The following is a 13,189-nucleotide window of genomic DNA, read 5'->3' as shown; positions in this document are numbered from 1 at the left end:
TATTTTTAATATATATAACTAGATTTTTCTGAATTCAGATTGTCAAATCTTTGCGGATGCAGACCGAATCCGGATTTTATTATCATTCCAATGTCATAGGGTGTTGACTTTTAAAAAAGAGAGCTTCAACAAAAGAAATTAATTTTAGTGTAATTTTAAGATTTTAATAAGTGTTTAGAGTAAAAGTAATCTTTTAAAAATTTAACACGTCAGTATGTTGAGTAAATGAGCTTTTAAAGCATGATTTAGGTACAAATAACCCCACCCCAGCACATAGTACCCTTGTGGGGCAGATTTTAGACTTTTAAGATCCTCTAGCGTTTTGTTATCCTTTGTCCAACCCAAAATAACGACTCTTTGGGCCGCTCAAGATAGCTCTGGAAGGCTTAGGTGAAAATTTTTTCGACTAAGGGTGATCACAGATCGAATTTTGCTGATGAGTTGGACAATTAGCATTTTTCCAAACTCATTTAAATCTTATTTCAGTTATATTCTACTTAATATTAAAATATTATTATTTTTTAAATAATAAGTAAGCTAACTGTTAAAACATGTTATGTTATTAATCCATAAATTGACCTAGCTCAGTATGATGAGGGGAATCAACATCGTTAAAAATTACTTGACAACAAGGCTTTTCCTTGGGTATTAATTTTTTTCATCTACCTCCTTGGTACTTTTGCCTTTTTTTACGGTGACACAATGGTGCTAAACAATTATTAAGAAGAGTAAAGACAGAGATTTCACTTTAATTTCACCTCAACCTTATATATTAATACCGAGAAGTTTGCCTTGGTAAAGTTAAAGTTGGATTCATTGGTGGGCACATATTATTAATTTTTCTGACAGAAATGCAAAAGTTCTTGAAACAAATAGATAGATTACATGAATAATCAATATGAGAAAAGTAAATAAAAAAGAAGATAATTAATATTTTTAAGTTTGTGAAAACTAATTGATAAAGACAACTACAAAAGAAAACGGGGAGAGAGAAACTACAGGTGGAGTTAATTTTTTTTTTTCAATTTGTGTGTTTGTGAGTGTAAACAAACAAGTAGTTCAGAATGTTAAGAAAATGATCATGTCACTTGTGAGAACTATACGTACCTTAAGGCGCTTTGAAGATTGCACTAGCTTGATTGAAAACCGAATAGAGTTGAAAAGAAAGAATGGAGAAGAAAGATATATATCTAGAGGATTGATACTGTGCTGATGTTGTGATCAAACCTGTAACTTCTACTTACTTTCTGCTTTATGTTTTTTTTCCCTACTAAAAACAAAACATGAATATTTTATTAAATTTACATAAAATAGTCTTTGCCCGCACATAAAAATTAATCAGCTTTGCGTAGGATAACATGACGGGATTCTTGATTTCCCGGTCAAAATAATAAATTGAAAAGTCAAGTATGATTTAGATCTGAAATACGCGAACAGCCCCTCCAACAGCCATCTATTTGAGTTAGTCCGCATACCTTTTAATTCTAAGATGGAGGATTTAAGTTTTTCTAATGACTATGACCGTACTTTTTTCATATCTCGAGCTTTGAGAAATTTAGTTGTATATTAGGCATTAATTGAACAGTGATACCATGTGTTGCGCTTTGATTGTAATATATAAAATATTAAAAAATGTTTCAGTAATACTGACAGTGGTTGCTCTGTTGGCGCGTTTTAATTTGGTGTAAAACTGATAGGATTACAAATTATAATTTATAAATAATAAAAATTTATATATATATACACACACATATATACACAATTAAAATAGATTTTTTAATTGAGGTTCCTACCCTTTATTAAAAGAGGTTCCTGCACTTTATTAAAAATACGGAAATTACTTTTACAATTTTATAAACGAATTTTGCATATAATAAAATATATATATTTTTTCAATACAAAAATATTTTTTTTATGTTTTATTAACCAGTGGCGGATCCACTGTAGCCCGGTATAGAAAACAAAAAAAAAATCAAATATGTTAGTTGATTTACTAATATGCCACCAACAATTAATTATTAGAGTGCCATTGAAAATTTAAAAAAAAAATTACGTAATCCACTTTTCCTTCCCTTTCACAGACAACAATACTAAAGTCAAGAATTTGGTTGGTGGTCCCCTTCATGATTCCTCATCTTCATGATTTTCCAATTTGGTTGGCTTATACTTTTTTGTACTGGTATGCTTTCAAAGCCTATATAAATTCCTTTCAGAACTTATAAATTTTTTATTGGTTTTATGGCTTTTTGTACTGGTGGCTCTTTATTTTGATTCATTATTTTGTAAAATATCAATTTTGATTTCTGTCTAAATATTCTAACTCAATGTTGTGTCGTGGAAGTTAGTTAGTAAAACTCAAGTAAATTGAATTCAATAACTATGCAATAGTACAATGTGTTGGTCAAAAATTGGAGTTATATATATATATATATAGTTGGAACAATTGCAAGAGAGCATTTTAAGTAAATATTTATTCTTGTTACTGTTTCAATTATAACATTTTTTTTAAATTGAAAAGATGAACAAGTTTTAATTGCTTATTTTATGTAAGTCTGCTAATTAGGCTTGTAATTATTAATTAATTTATTAATTCTTACATAATTTCATGTTATTATAGGTTATAATGTCCCACAAATCCAAGCCAAAGAAAATTCTCCTTTCATTCTTTGCCAAAGTAGATGGTGGCCAATCATCAAATGAGGCAAGCTCTCCATGCAATATTGATGCCTCAAATTCTTCTACGTCTCAAAGGGTTGAATTTGAGAAAGTCGATATTTCATCCACTATTGACACCCCTTATTTAGAACATGATCCTGGATTGCGCATTTCAATCAAAACTTATCCCATTGACAAAGGGGAAGATGTGCGAATGGCATACATAAATATGGAACCATTTTCAACCCGAGCTACAAAACTACCCATCAACTAAACATGGTATGCAAAATCGACGATTTCAATTTTCTTGGTTCTCAAATTTTCCTTGGCTTGAGTATTCCATATCAAAAGACAAAGCATTTTGTTTTCCATACTTTCTTTTTTATGATACGTCAACTAAGTTTGTTGCATTTATTGTTGATGTTGTCAAAATTGGAAGTATGTTTCTTGTGACAAAAAATGTCCTTTTGCACTACATGAAGGGAGTCACGGGTCTTTTCACAATGCTGCCATGGTAAAGTGGAGCAATTTAAAGGATCCATCTAGACATATTGATAAAAGAATGATGGTTGTCGAAGCCAACAAAAATAAATTCCTACTCTAAATAAATTGTGGATAGTGATTGAGCAGGGTCGTGTCCACAGAGATTGGTAATTATTTAAATCCTTTTAAAGCGCAAAACATAAAATAGGGGTTTTGTTGACAATAAGAAAAATCAAATTAAAATAACAAGAATGCAAATTAAAGTTGTAATTCAAATTGGAGAAAGCTCTGGTTGAAGGAATTAATAGACTATTATTACTTATGAATCCTTTAAATTGATTCAAATATTACTTATGAATATAGATTATTGATTCATAAGTAAATTGATTCAACTATTATTACTTATGAATATTGATTCATAATTATTTAAATCGTTTAGATTGTGTATAGTGATTCGACTACTGATCATTGATTCAAATATAGATTATTATTACTTATGAATAGATCGGTTATAGCTATTGAGACCCTCTAATAGCCAATCTCTCCTTAACTAGTCGATAACCAAGGTACGACCGTTGGATATTTCCCTAATCAATAGACAACCCTAGATACGATCATAGGATTTAATCAATTGACAGCCTGAAAAACCAGAGAGACCCAAATCCTAATCAACACATATGATGATTCATTTAAATTAGATTGTTTATTCTCATAACACAACTCACTGCTATGTTATTTGTCACAAACATTAAAATCTTCATACGATGAATCCGTCAATTGACAATAGATTAAGTTGATAATTAAATAGTGGCCAATTACCTAATTAACAAACATAATCATGAAACTAATTCAGAGAATAAACAAATACCCAAAAAGTAATAAAACAATTAAAGTATAAGAAAGATCTCACAGTAGTGATGAATCAAAGCTTCATTAACCTTCAACTAGAAAAATAAGTTTAGTTCTTCATAGAGAGAAGAGAAAAATTAGTTCTAGGGTTTCTTTCTTTTTCTCCAATCCAAAAATCCCCTTTTTCACAATAAATTCCTCTCTTAAAATACTCTCTCTCTCTTCTCCTCTAGAATTCTATTTAAAATAAAATACTAATATCTGAAATATTAAATTCGTAATTACAAAAATAACCAAAAATACAAAACACGTTAAACTAAAAACTGTAGGTCCGTAGTTGACAGCACGCGCCCACGCCTTATCAACAAAGTTCTTCTGACGCTCATAATTTCTCCAAGAGAACAATCATCTTTAAACATCATCTTATAGCTCAATTTTATCACAAATCAATAGAATTGCACCTACAAAAGTAAAACACAAGTAAATCATCATTATTAAGTGCAAAACATCGATATTAAGGGAAGTAAACAATGCAAAACTAGTGCATAAATTGCACTCTAACAAAGAATGAATGCACAATCTTCACAGCAAGTTTTAGAGAAAAGATTGTGGCTAAAAACCTCAATAGTAGCTACCAAGTGGTTAGCAAAAACAAGCTTGTGCTTTTAGAGGTCATGATGAGTCAGTTAATTCTCTCAATCATGGAAATTTCATTGAATTAATCAAGTTGTTAGCAACAATGAATGAGGAGATTAATAAAGTTGTGTTAGAAAATGCTCTTAAAAATGTCCAATACATAGCACCTAAAAATCAAAAGGAGTTATTGAATATTCTTGCTAATAAAGTGCGACACAAAATTCGAAAGGAAACTATGGAATTCCTTACTCTAAGTTTAGCAGATTCCTAAAGTAAGATAGAAAATGAATTTCTTTCAGAGCGTATGGTTGTCTATACAGAAAGAGAAATTGCAGATACAATTGACTTAGATTCTACAATTGATTAATTCCATTATTTGAAGCCATGAAAAATACAACTTTAGTAGTGTTTATTTGAATTAAATTTTTATTTTCAACTTATTAGGTGTATATTATTTTATTACTTATGAAATTTTATGTTCACTTTACAATATAATATTTTTTTTAAATTTAACCCAGTGTATTTTAAAGTCCCGGGTCCGCCCCTGTTATTAACTAAAACACCAAAACTAAGATTCTTTATTTATTGATTATTCATATTATAATATTTAAATTATTATTGGTATTAAATTTATTTCCTATCTCGAGCTTTGAGAAATTAGTTGTTTTTTTTTTTTAACTGAACATTGATACTATGTGTTGGGCTTTGATTGTAATACATAAAATATTAAAAAAATGTTTTCAATAATACTGACAGTGTTTGCTCCGCTAGCGCGCTTTAGTTTGGTGTAAAATTGATAGGATTATAAATAATAATTTATTAGTAATAAAAAATAATTACACACGCTTATATATATATATATAATAGATTTTTCAATGAGGTTCCTACATTTTATTAAAAATGCAGAAATGACTTTTACAACTTGATAAACGAATTTTGCATATAATAAAATATATATTTCTACAATACAATGATATTTTTTTATGTTTTATTAACTAAAAAAATCAAAATTAAGTTTCTTTCTTTATTGATTATTCATATTATAATATTTAAATTATTATTGGTATTAAAATTAAATAATTAATTTTTTATTTTTATAATTAAAAAAATTTCTTTTTATTTTATTGATTAACTAGTATGGTTATTAATTAGAAAATAATTAAGTAATTACAATTTAATTACTTGAAATAAACTTATCCCAAGTTGAGGTATCATCTATAATTTGGTCATTTTATGGTGGTTCCTATATGGGACTTATTCCAATTAATTCTCTTTTTTAATTTAAGCTATCATTGTCCAAACATGGAATTGGACTTAAAATAGTCCAACCCTATGGTCTATTAATTTAAAGCCAATAACTATATAACAAATTTCTACCTCTTGTTACAAAGAGACTTGGCGACTATCCTTACATTAATTTTTTTTTTTTTTTTGAGAAAGCAAAGTAATATAAAAGGTTAAAAAAGTTTAAAGACGGCTCAACTACTAAAAGGACAGATAAACTTTTTTTAATATTTATTCTTCATAGAATATATTTAAATATATTTATGCATGAGTTGATCAATTAAAGAAAGACTGTGTGAATGGAAATTACAAAAACAAAGGAAGAAAAAAGAAAGACTATAAGGAACAATGTTACATTTTCCTGTAAAATGTATTTTTGCTAGAGACATTTACATCATAAACCTTTAATCGGGGAACTTTTGTAAATTGTATTTTTATATTGCCTCTTTATATTGTTTAATGAAGAATGGACCTTTAATCAAGGAACTTCTGCTTATTATCTTTTTAGTTTGGCTCTTCATATTGATTAAGAATGGTTAACAATTTAGATATATTTTAATAAAAGTTAGGTAAATTTAAACACTAGAAAATTAATTAAATAAAATTAATTTTCTTGTAATTACTGTTCATAGATTACTACTCATATGATATTGTTCACTAGTTATTATTCATAAGTTACTATTTATTTCACTGTTCATTTACTATTCATAAGTTACTATTTATGCCACATCTTAGTTGAATCAACCAGTCGAACTTGTTTCGCGAGCACCACTCACTTTCACTTGTGTTTACTGCTTCCTTGAAATCTCCTCAATATAGAAAATGACCCTTCATCCTAAAGATTCATCCTAAAGAGACCATAGTAATCATCAAAGATGTCTAATGATAGACTATATATATTGAAGGTACGAAAACTAAAACATCAAGAATATATGAAATAGGGAGGCTTTCTTTGGCTTTTGCTAGTTGGCTGCTTCTTTGTGTGAAATACGATATTGTTTCGCTAGTTTTTAATATGTAAAATACTTCCCTTTATATAAGTGTAGTATTTCACGAAAACGAGCAGAGGAGTACTGATAACTCTCATTTCATATTAAAAACTAACTGACATGTTTTCATTACTTAAATCAAGATTACTTAGAAAGTAACTGACATGTTTTCATTGCATTTTAGTTATATTTTCTAAAATCAGTCCTTCTTGTTCTTTCTTATTTTCTATTTATTCATGAGGATGTTTTGATGACTAAAACTATTTTATTTATTTTTTTCACAAATTATAAATTGAATTTGATTGTAGTTGAGTGATAAACAATCTAAATGGATATTTGACTGATATATACGTATTGCTCTGTGTTTGCTACAGCATTTTGTCTTAATTGTATTTATTTTAATTTTTTATTTCAGTTTATCACCCATTTAGTGGATACTAGCAAAAAATGATCCTAAAAAAGGTAACTTAGTGGAACAAATTAAGATAATACTTGGTTTTAGATTGGGTTTCTAAAGTTCTATTAATCTTGATTTGAATAGGGCTATGTTTGATCTAAGATTAGTGAAGAACTAAACATAGGGATTCACCTTGTAGAGTAATTGGAACCCAGAACGCATAATACTATATCCAATGTTAGCATAACAACTTATCACTGTTAGATTGCATATAGATATAAGATATCCAACAGGTGATAGCTGAGGATGCATAAGGGATTCTGCCCAGTGCAGTAGAAAATGTTGTAGCAACATGTTCTTAATTAGAAAAATAGTCAAAACCATTAAGTGAGTTTAATAACTCAACTACTCATTTCTTGTTGATTGCATATTCGTGTTTGATTTAAGATTTCCTTTATTGCATTTTTAATTTAATTATTTTATTTTAATTTAATCTAAATTGCACTGACAGAATTTCTGTAGCAAATTTGATAACATCCATCCCTGTGGAGACGATCTTGATTACTCATCATTATATTACTTGTTGTGTACACTTGAACATTGACTCCCATAGAATTAGAATTTACACACCAATTTTTTTGCGTCGTTGTCGGGGATCGATTGTTTATTGTGATTTATGAAATTAATCTTGAACGGTGTTAATTTTTATTTTTATTTTTCGTTTGTTTATTTTGTTGGCAAACAACCCTTGCATGTGCAAATATAAACTAGTTGAATTTCATCTTGATCCAAAAATTGAAAGAAATGTAAGGAGATTTAGAAAAGGGCACAAAAATTCAAAAGTTGTTGTAGCAATGAATGATTTGCAAGATATGGGAAATTTGAACCCCTAAGGAGAAATACAATCAGTAATTGCTCAAGGAGGTAAAAAAGGTTAGAATGGACAGAATATTCATAGGCAACCAAGCCGTAACAATATTATTTACATGGAAAATGATTGAGACAAAGCCATTAGAGACTATGTAGTGTTGACTCCTCAAGCGATAAATCCTGAAATAGTTAAACCCGAAGTGCAAGCTGATAATTTTAAGCTTAAACTCGTGATGTTTCAGATGTTGCAGACAGTGGGACAATTCAATAGGCTGCCATCGGAAGATCCTCGTATTTGGAAGTAAGTGATACTCAAAAGATTGTTGGAGCATCGCATGAAGCATTGCTCCATAATATATGAATACTATATATAGGAATAACCTCTTCATAGTAATAAAAAATTGTAGTCCCAACCTAAGACCAATTACAATTAGGAATAAACTTCACATTGTAATAAGTTATATTTTTTGTAGGTCCCATCTTAATAAACTTACTTCCACATAGTAATAATATTTCAAAAATATTTTCAAAAATATATGCTATGTTACATTAAATAATTAAGATGGAACAAAATATCTTTCTAAAGTTACTTGTGACAATGATTTGTTCTTTAAAGTTGTAATTACATCTTTCAACTTGTGGGTATGTATTAATTGGTCAGTATAGACATCGGTTGAAACCAAAATATTTTTAGCTTCTCAAGTATGTTCGTAGCTTTCTAGCATGAAGCTTTTTATATTAGTTTTTTAAAAACTATATATCATTTTTATTAATATCTATCAATTGAAATTGACTCACTAATTAATTTATTAATGTCTATACATTGAATTTGACTCACTTATTAATTTATTAATATATGGCATAATTTACCTCTAAATTGAAATGCAAGTTACGCAACCCAAGAGGGGGTGAATTGGGATTTCAAATTTTATGTTAAATAATTCATGCAACAATTCAATCTAATGCCTTAATGGAATTCAAAAATAGTAAATTCAATATAGCACAATAATAAAAGAGTAAGGGAAGAGAAAACAAACACAAGGATTTTTACATGGTTTAGCAATCTCCGCCTACGTCCATGCCTCCAAGCTCACCCGGCTTGAGGATTTCACTATTCAAGCCTCCCAAGGCTTCAAATGTTTACAATTGACTTCCAAGGTGTTGATGAACCTTTAAAATCAAGAGATTATCTCCTCAATCTCTTCACCCCAAGTGTTTCTCACACTTGTACACTCACAATTGATAAGAAATGAAAATTACAATAAAAACTCTCTTTAAGAGTGGATATTGCAAATAATAACAGAATAATGATTCAATCTATGATGATTTGCGATTTAGAAGCTTAATTTATGTTATATGATCTTGTTTATACTTGCATTAGTCCTTAAAATGAAGTTGGAGTTAATTTTTTATATTTAAAGCACGAAAACTAGTTGTTATAAGCAAATTTCTGCAACCAAGCGGTTAGCCGCTTGATTTATCCGGCTAGCCGCTTGTAACAGTGATATTACCGTTATTTTTGAATTTTGCTACAGTAATATTGTTCACTGAAATTATACTTTGACCCAAAATTTTCTATAATTATATTATGACCCAAAATGTCCTAAAATTTTACAAATATGTCTAATTTTAGGATTTTTAAATAATAATTGTCATTCCAAAACTTTTTAAAATTATGATATGGCCCCAAATATATTATTATTTTTCAAAGAGGTCCTTTTTAAAATTTAACATAATACCCATATTTTTCAAAGTTCTCAAAGTTCTCAAAATCTTTCGCTGTAGTCCTAAATTATAGTATGGCCCAAACATTTCAAATGTTTGCAAAAAGGTCCAACTCCGAAATTCAAAATAATACTTATTAAAATCAAAGATTACAAAACTTTTCATTTAAGTCCAAATTGCTCAAATCCACAAAATACTATACCTTATAAAAATAAAGCCTTTTAGTTTATGAAAAACAATTATTTAAATTAATCTCTTGAGCTTCTCAAATACTAAATCATGCATCAATTAAATTATACCGGTTTTATGAGAATTTATCACAATAATTTATCCTTTGAGCTCTAAACTTTATTCTTGATTTTACCGTTGTCCGTTGAGTGTCTTCAACTTGATTTCACTTGATTCGCTTGCATAAATATTATCCTTAAAAAACTAGTGAAAATGTGAAATACAATATTTATTAAATCACTTAAGACACATGTTAGTTATCATCAAAATTACATTATGTGTAGCCTTTTAGGCTAACATATATCACTTGCATTAGGGGTAATTAACCAAAGATAATAATTTTTGTATTATATCTCTATTGAGTTATAACCTCTTTATAAAAATAAATTTCTTTAGTTCCAATAATATGACTATACAGAAGTTTTACTCTATGTGTGTGTGTGTATATATTTATATTTGAAAAATAATATTTATTAACTTTTTGTTTATTTATTAGAGGAACCTATTTATTTCATTTATTTACTTTTTTTTAATTTCCTCTCTCTTTTTTTTTCAAAATTTTATTTTCTTTGGATGATGCTGTTGAATGTATCATTATCTGCTTCCTCTCTCTCCTCCCTTCGTCTTCTCCCAATCTTTGTCTTCTTCATTCATTGTTTTTCTCTTTCTTTGTCTTCGTGTCATTTTCTTTTCTTTTTTCCCTCCTTTTCTTCTTCTTTCTTTGTCTTCTTCAATTTGTTTTCCATTTTTATTTTCCTCTTTTGCTCCTTCTTTCTTCTTCTTCTTCTCTGGGATTCATCTTCTCCACAGTGAATGCGTCTTCATGGAGCAATGGCTAATTGGCTATGGTGTCGTACAACACTATGATGGCATCGAACGATGATTGTCAGGTCGATTTGTTGGTGTTGGATTGGGTGATATGAAATCATGAGTGAAAATGTTGTAAAAATTCTTAATTTTAATTTTTTTCCCATTTGTAATGCGATGCAACCCTCTTCTGGGGTTTGATTTTTACGGATTTTACTGCATTAAGTTTATGGGTTATTTTAGGAGTGCTTATTTTATAGATTTGTTGCTTAAAAATGTCAAAAATATAGGAGAGCTTCTGGAAAATTTCTTCGGGAAGATACTTATTGATGATTTTATTTAGTTACGTTAGATGGAACTAGTTAGGCTTGCCCTTGGAGTTCGGAGCAATTTGTTTTCTAATATTAAGTTGTGTTATTAAAATACATTTTTTCAAAAGAAAAATATAGAAGTTTAAATAGACTATATTTGAAATTAATTAAAATATTATCCTATCTAATTTTTAATTTTGTGAACAATTAGTTAAACCTAACGATACATATTTATGCAAGTATTGATGCTATAATTTTTATAACCGCATTATTGAATGGCCCTTATTATTATTGTTGTTGTTGTTGTTAATAATACTATTATTATCATGAACAATAACTATTAACTAATAATAATGTCACAAATATTATAATAAATAATGATACTAATTACAATAATATATTAAGTTGTAAACCGGCATGACTGTTATTACCTTATTTTTGTCAAGATTCTGTCAACTTTTCTGTGTGAATATCATTACTTATCTATTGTGCAGCCAATATCAAAATGTGACTATTAAATATGAAAAAGTATATTAAGTTGTCGGATGAGCAATCACACCTTGAACCATTGCAACTCCCGCTGCATCTGCAATGCTGCACCAACCACTTCACTTGAAGGTCCTAATCTTCCCACTAAATGCTGGATGTTGCCAGAATTGTCTCCTAAAGTCACCAAAATGTAGTGAAAGTTACGCGACGTAGGAGATTAAAAACTTTTTCACGGCGATGTAAAACTGCAAGATCAAATATGTTATGGTCATTTCTGTTTGTCTAGTTAGCAGACCAATCATAGGCCATAAAAAATTCATTGGCAAACTCAGAAATCCCCAATTTTGTAGCTGTGAACATTGCCGCCGACAAATGTTTTGCGTTTTGATAGTTAGTCCAAATCACTCCTTCATAGTGTTACATATTTGGTCTTATTGTTTCTTTTTTTAAAAAAATAATTGGCTGTCGTTAGTAGATATCTCATAGTCCTAATCTAATGCAATCTGTTGCTATTTCATCGTAGGAAGTAGTTGCAGAAGGTTAATGGCAACACTTTAGCTATTTTTTCGGACATAAACGTTGTAATTTTTGGCTAGTTATTCCAAGCACTAGTGAATAAAAGAGATCAGACAAGTTTCATTCAATAATTCAAGTACAAAGGTCCTAAGGTCGTCGATCAACCTGACGAATTTCTGTTATTTAAAAAATTTCACAATATGTTCCAACAAACAAAACAGGAACAACCCCAGTACATACAATAGTGGTATCAAAGCATAGGCATGGATCAAAGGGTAGAGAAGTTAGTGTCGGATATAAGTTCTCTCATGACTGGTCAACTACAGATTTTGGAGAAGATCAATGAACTATTTGGATTGCTTAATTCAAATAATTCCCTGCCGGAGACCAAAATGGAACGAGAGGAAGAAGACTGCTCTAATGCCCCACCCCACGATCAGGGGCGATTGGGAAACACCATGGGCGGTCATCAAAGTAGCACATAACAGTCATATGTTCCAAGGTTGATCAAACTTGATTTTCCACGGTTCAATGGCAGTGAAGACACGACTAGTTGGGTTTGTAGAGATGAACAGTTCTTTCACTTTATCAAACTCTATAAGAAGAACGTGTGGCACTGGCTTCATTCCATTTAGAAGGAGATGCTCAACTGTGGTTCCAATTGATCAAACAGGAGGGAAACAATATGACTTGGCAAGAGTTTTGTGAAGGCTTACATGCTAGTTATGACGCCACTCAATTTCAAGACTTTTTTGATGAATTAATCAAACTACAACAGGTTGGCTCTATATGTGATTACCAGACCTAATTTGAGAAGTTGTTACCTAAGGTGGGACGTCTTTCACAAGATCGACAAGTTAGCTGTTTCGTTGGTAGGTTGAAAGACACCATTAAGGTAGACATTCTTGCCTGTAGGCCAACCACATTTACATCAGCCATTGGACGAGCCC

General features: G+C 29.6%; 1 pseudogene; it reads left to right on the top strand.

The window, feature by feature from the left end:
* The window catches only part of LOC112097780, a 60,380-nt pseudogene that overhangs the window by 28,749 nt on the left and 18,442 nt on the right, over nt 1-13,189 (top strand).

This window comes from Citrus clementina, unplaced genomic scaffold, assembly GCF_000493195.1.
Source record: "Citrus clementina cultivar Clemenules unplaced genomic scaffold, Citrus_clementina_v1.0 scaffold_5, whole genome shotgun sequence".
Lineage (NCBI taxonomy): Eukaryota > Viridiplantae > Streptophyta > Magnoliopsida > Sapindales > Rutaceae > Citrus > Citrus x clementina.
The sequence above is the reverse complement of the archived record's forward strand: the minus strand, read 5'-3'. Positions and strand labels throughout refer to the sequence as shown.